Source organism: Belonocnema kinseyi, chromosome 7 (assembly GCF_010883055.1).
Source record: "Belonocnema kinseyi isolate 2016_QV_RU_SX_M_011 chromosome 7, B_treatae_v1, whole genome shotgun sequence".
Classification (NCBI taxonomy): Eukaryota; Metazoa; Arthropoda; class Insecta; order Hymenoptera; family Cynipidae; genus Belonocnema; species Belonocnema kinseyi.
The window spans coordinates 75,380,392-75,387,164 of record NC_046663.1 but is presented as its reverse complement, the minus strand read 5'-3'; the positions used below and the strand labels follow the sequence as shown (position 1 = coordinate 75,387,164).

Sequence of the window (6,773 nt, the reverse complement as noted above, 5' to 3'; positions counted from 1 at the left end):
AAAAATTATATTTAAATAAATAGGTAAAAAAGTTTACAATCGAATGATATTTCTGGTTATTATAATAGTAGATTATGTAATTAGGCAGTAAAGTTGAACTTTATACAAGGATGCATAATTTAACGTCCGAGGCGAAGGCGAGGTCGGTACAACTGAATCCGAGTATAAAAAAACTTTGCTTCCGTGGTGCACGCAATACTTTATCTGAAATAGGCAGAATATGAGCTCTTTTTCTGGAAAACGGCGCTTAATTGTACCGCATACGCAAGCGGGTGCGGTAACATTAGAAGTCCAAAATTCACTTCGTAGTTATACTTAGGTTTCAAATAAATACTTCACACTCTTTTCTTTCACTTCTCACCCATTTCGTCGTCCTTATTGTTAGCTTACGTGCCGCTCGTCTCAGTACAATAAAGTGCTATATTACTGCCGCTCCGCGAGCAAATAGAGTGCGCTAGTTCAGCCTATTTCAGATAAATTGTATTTTTTTCTTTTCGGATTGAGTAATTTTAATTAGCGAATCCAAAATAATTCAATCCTAAGATATAATTACTTATAAAATAATATCATTTTGAATAAAAATGTTATGAACAGTCATTGAAACTTTTCAGTATTTTTTCTAAGAAAGAATTTTTTTAGCATCCACGCGAAGAGTTTTTTTAGCGTCATGAGATTCTTCGGTTTAAACTTACATTAATAAATATAACTGTTATCAACAATTTAAAACCAATTTTTTCCTTGTCCATTCAAAAAATATGTCGAGACGTGAGAATTTGTAAATTAATGTTTTCTCACGTCGCAGCCTACTTCTTTATTAGGCACAATAGAATTATCATTGTTATACCGATTTTGCATAAAAACGTACAATTAAAAGCAAATACAAATTTCAGAAAATTATTTTAAAATTTGGAGAAGAAATGTTTTCGAAGAAAAAAAAGGTTCTATAATAAAAAATATAATAATGACTTATATTACGTTTACAGAAATCCTTTCTAACAGTCAATTTCTTATAAACAGAATTTCTTTAACCAGATTAATATCATTTTAACCAGAATTTTTATAAGTTATGATTTGTTCCATTTTATTTTTTGATATACGAATTTTTTGAAAATTAAACCAAAAAATATTTCATTTGATGTAAATGCGCCTGATATATTACACTGAAAAAAAAACAATCAGTGCACCTCGGAGGAATCGAACCCTAATTTTTTCGATATATTTCAATTCTTTCCTAAAATAATTGCTAAAATATTTCTTAAAAGTAAAGAATAATCGAAATAGAATAATAAGTGCCAGAAGAGAAGCAACTTACTCTTCTAAATTCCAGCTAAATATACAAAATGAACAGAAATAACCGGGGCGGCCGCAAAACTTACTTTTTAAAAATCCTGATTTTTACTTGACTAATTTTTCGTTTTCTCTGACCATTATTATTTAAAGCACAAAGTTCTAATCTTGTAACACGTTTTATATAAAGAGAATCTCTTATTATTTATATAAAAAGAATTTTTTATTTCAAATGATGAATTTTTCAATTATTATTCTCGGGGCAAAAGTAACTAATCTGCTTGAATAATGCGACCAATATTCTTCTGAATTCCAAATAATTCAAAACACTTCGATTCATAAGATTTCAAAAAATTCAAATTAAATTCAAAGAATACAAATAAATTTAAAAAATATATTTAATCCAAAAAATGCCATTCATTTCAGTAAAGTGAGAGTGATTATAGAGGAATTTAAAGGACATAAGGAGAATTTAATCAAATTCACAAAAATAGATGGCAAATTTAAGAAAAAGCAATGAAATTTAAATGAATTTAATGAAATTCATGTGTTTGAAAAAATTCAGGATTAATTAAACAGAAACTTAAACAACAAATTTAAAAACTCATTTATAATTTTAATAATTTCAAGTAAATTATAAAAATTCAAGAGAACTCCAAAGAATGCAAGATAAGTTAATCACTATTTAGGAAGAATTCCAAACGAATTTAAATTAATTTCAAACCATATTAACACATATTTTTCAATCTTTGATATTTCCTGAAATTTCCATTAAAATGCCTAGAGAGTTTTTAAAATCCCTTGAAATCATTCAAAATCATGGGTATCCTATGAAATCTTCCGAAATTCTAGGAAATTATTTTTAACTGCATGAACATTATATAAAAACTCTTAAAATTATTAAAAATACTTGGAATTCTTGTAAATCTTGAAAATGTCCTGAAATCTTTTAAAATACCAGAACTAATTTAAAATACTTGTAATTCCCTTCAAATTATTAAAGACAGTTAAAATTTACTTCGAATCTTTTAAAATTCCCTGAAATACTTCAAATGCTATACAAACTTTTTGAATTAATTAAAAATTTATTGAAATCTCTTCAAATGATCAAAATCATTTAAGAATATTTTGGATCAATTGCAAATTCCTTGGGATATTTTAAAATACCCTAAAATGTTTCAATTCATCTTTAAAATAGTTTGAAATCCCCTAGAATTATACAAGGTTCTTGAAAATTTCATGCAATCTCTTAAAATACCTTTAAAATATTTCAAATCCTTTGAAGTGTTTTGAAATCAATTGAAAATTTCTTGGAATCTTTTGAAAATACCCTAAAATATTTTAAATCCCATAGAATCTTTGGAAATCCCTTGGAATTTTTTTTTAAATATTCTACAATCTTCGAAATTCTTTAAACCCCCTTGAAATACCTTGTAATATTTGAAATTTAAAAAAAAATCAAATATATAATTCCACAATAATTAACCCCGTAGCTAATTTATTGAAAGAAACGTGACTTAACTGATATTTTCATTTTAAAAAGAATCTAGAGACTTTATCTTAAAAAGGTAATCAAAAAGTGATTTAGGAAAAAATTCACTAAGAGTGACTGTGTTGTAGCCGTCTGGAATTCAAGGGCTTCTTACCAAAATTCTCTGACTTTGCATTTTTTTCCAAAATCCCTGATTTTTCCTGACCCATAGAATTCCCTGGCTTTCCGCTGATTTTCAAGTTTTTTATGAACTGCAGCCACCGTCAAAAACATATAAAAATGTTTTTAAATATTGTCATTATTATTATTGGTCAAAATTTCTTGTTGTTTCACGTGCAAATAGCACTTGCGTAGATTCCAAAGGTACCAAGTATTTTTTAACAGCCTAACATTTGAAACAATATAATGGATCAGAACTGTCAAGTATTTTTTAACAGCCTAACATTTGAAACAATATAATGGATCAGAACTGTTAATAATTTCTAATTTTTTATAAACAATTCCTTCTGACAAATCAAGAAAAATTGTAAAAATTTAGGAATTTCATTCCCTATAACCCCTACACCTAATGCAAGGACGAGTTGAGTATAGCAACAATCAACAGGTTCTTGTTTGTTTACATGATAATATTGGCCGTGGGTACGTGTACCGAAATTTCGGTACAAATAGCCAGTTTTTTCAGAGTACGAATATGGGGAACTGGAAAGGGGGAAATCTTGTTAGGTATATCTGAATTTTTCGGTAGTGTAAGACACTTTCAAAATAATTATTGTATCATAGAGTTATAAAAGAAAACGTAAAACCTGTGAAATTCGACAGAGCATTGGCATTTTCCTGGTGAAAACCAATTTCTTCGATCATAGCAATGTCTTCTGAAAACTATACGGGGTCGGAGAACGTTCTGGAAATAGCCCCTGACGTTGGCCGACAAGCCGCAAGAAGACTGTCTATTTCCATGCACGCGTGACGCAAGACCACATATGCAAAGGGACGCGTGTCGATCTGTATGTTCACTGATACTTGAATGCATACTCTCTTCCCACTTCTCTTACTATATCTTGCTTACACATATATACAGCCATTTACAGCTCTAAAATCAGTTCTGAGTTCTACAGACTCGAAGAGCGCATCTGCTAACTACTGGCGCAAAAAAGGGGTCTAAGACCCACTTAAAAAGACCTATTGTGCATGTTCATTCCTACAATCGATCGCTCCCATTCAAATAATTTTAACAAATGCCTCTCGACGCATGTTGCGAAAAACAGTTTGCAAAATTCCTTACTAATTAATTCTCCTGTCATACCTTATCAGTTCTGAATGAAAAGAAATTATTATTTAGGTTGCTCCCTTTCCTTATTTCAAATTAGTTATTATTTTATAAACAGTGCATTATTTATATTGTTATGTATGAGTAAACTTCTTGAACAAGCCGCAAGTAGATAGTAAATATAGCATGTAATTAAGGAAGTATTGTGATAGTGTAAACCGGGCTTCAAGGGAGTAATTAGCACCGGTTCGACAGCTATGTTTGATCGAAATAATGACAAGCTGTCAAGTGAAAATGACTGACCTAGGAAATGTCATACAAGAAAGAGGCATAATGATTTTTATCAAATAAAAATATGAATCAGTACTTACCTCGTGGTTGGTTTTAGAGTGAACCAGCGGCGCCTCGAATGGTTGCGGGTGAACAGATGATGACACACGACACATGTACGCTAGCTGTCTCTCTCGGTCCCTCGTTATCAGGTTAAATGTCTCTGTCAGCGCACACAGAGCATACAGCAAGAGGTCGTAAGTTGAGCTATATGTCTTCTTTCACCTTTCTCTTTACACACACCACCCTTCTTCTTGGATCTTGAGGATTGACTTCGAAGCCGAAAATCGTCTAGACGCGTCTTGTCTCGAGCAAGGACCTTAGCGATCGTATCGCTCGATCGGTAATCGAGACACTTAACAATACTTACTTCGATACCGTGCGGACAGAAGGCCGTTTTACACTGGCTCCTTTCGCTGCTGGAGGCTCTATGTATACCGTGTTCTTCGTCCTGTTGCCTGCGAGTGTTGACTCTAGAACGCCGAATGCGTGTGACACAGCGTACAGCAGGGCTAATTAAAGAAACAAAGTTTCATTAATATCTTTGCTTTCATTCAAGCTCCAGAGGAACCGTGGAATTGGCGAGAGAAACTCGCCGCGTGGAAACATGTCGAGTGGGAAACAACTCTGGTAATCCGAGGGACAGATTAGTTATCTTTAATCAGAATCCAAATAATCCAGCGTAATCGAAATGTTATCCGATCTAATCCTCCTGTTATCCAGCATAACCCACAGACAATCCAAGGTAATATAATTTATCCGGATAATAGGAGTAATCAACTTGTAATCCAATCGTAAACACAGGCCACTTGTAATTCCAGGTTATCCACTTTTAATCCCAAGTAATTCACTTGTAGTAACAGGTCATTCATTTGTAATCCCAGGCAATGCACTTTTAATCCCCTGCAATGCACTTGTAATACAGAGCAACTCACTTTTAATTCAGGTTTTTTTTTATTATTACACCATTAAGCTATTTCCCTTTCGGGGTAGGCATGACTCACTCGGTAGGGGAAAGGAGTAGTGTATGGAAGGGATAGAGATTTTTCAGATTGATCCAGAATTCTTCTGCTATTTAAGTCCATTAGTGGCCAAGGTCTTTTGTTTCAGGCGTCATTCACTCTACTGACACTCTTTTTATTAACTGTTTGCCGCCATACTTTCCTGTCCTGGCATACTTCTCTAGCTTCTTTTATGTCCATGCAATTTTTCATGCAGGCTCTCGTGTTTCTGTGACTTCTAATGTCTCTTTTAACTAGGGTCTCATTCACACATTCTAACCATTCTTTCCGCGGTCTACCTCTGGGCACGCTGCCATTTACTTTACCTTGATGCACTTGTTTCATTAGTCGTTCATTTGGTATTCTCTCAACATGTCCGAACCATCTTAACCGATTTCTTCCCCATGTGTCTACTAGCGTCTCTTCTACACCACATTCTTTGAGAATTGTCTCGTTACTTACTTTGTCCATCAGGGGTTTCCCGCTTATTATGCGCATGAATTTCATGTCAATTGCATTAATTTTACTCTTATCTTTTTCTTGATAAGTCCATGTCTCGCTATCGTATATTACAGTCGGTACAAATGCAGAATTATGTATTGCCATTTTAGCTTTATTTGATATATTTTTACTTCTGATAAGGGACCCTGCTCTACCAATAACCTTCTTACCTTCGTTTATGCATCTATCTAATTCCTCATCTATCTTCCCGTCCATAGTAAATAAGCTGCCAAGGTATACGAACTTATCAACTTGTTCAATTCTCTCATCATTTAATAAAATATTGCATAGTGTTTTCCAGGTAATCTAGAGTAATCCAAGTAATCTAGCATAACCCAAGGTACTTCACTTGTGATGCAAGATAATCCTCTCGTAACCCTAGACAATCCAATTATAACCTAAGGTAGTCCAAATGTAATTCGCGTAATTCACTTGTTATACTCTGCAATCGCCTTGCATTACCATGATAAATATAAGCAAACTAAGTTATCCACTTGTAATTTCGCGTAATTCACTTATAACCATATACATTCTAATTGTAATTCCTTTTAATCTTATTTAATTCACTTGTAATCCTACTGTCTCCATTTAAAATTCAGGTTATCCACGTTCAACCCCATGTAAACTGCTTTTAACCCTATGCAATCTTCTCGTAATTCCATGTAATCAAATTGTAACCCCTAATAATTCACTTGTAGTCCAGAGTAATATACTTGTAACTGAGATAATCCGGCGTTATTTGAGTAATACAAATTATTTCAAATAACCTTAGGTAATCGTCTTAAAATCATGGTGAATACGAGGGTAGTTCAATAAGTCCTTAGAATGAAGTATAAAAACAATTTTTTTTGGGTAAATTTTTTTTTATTTTTCAACATAATCTCCTTGGAGCTCT

General features: G+C 32.8%; 1 protein-coding gene across 2 annotated transcripts in view; it reads right to left on the bottom strand.

Moving 5' to 3' along the window:
- LOC117177467 (multidrug resistance protein homolog 49-like) overlaps window positions 1-4,788 on the bottom strand; it is a 200,887-nt gene extending 196,099 nt beyond the window's left edge. The window contains exon 1 of one of the 2 annotated variants that reach the window (XM_033368182.1): window positions 4,418-4,788. The gene's annotated coding sequence lies outside the window, so the exon portion shown is untranslated. The remainder of the gene's footprint in view (window positions 1-4,417) is intronic. The other variant, XM_033368187.1, reaches the window with a different exon arrangement.
- Window positions 4,789-6,773: the final 1,985 nt, after the last annotated feature.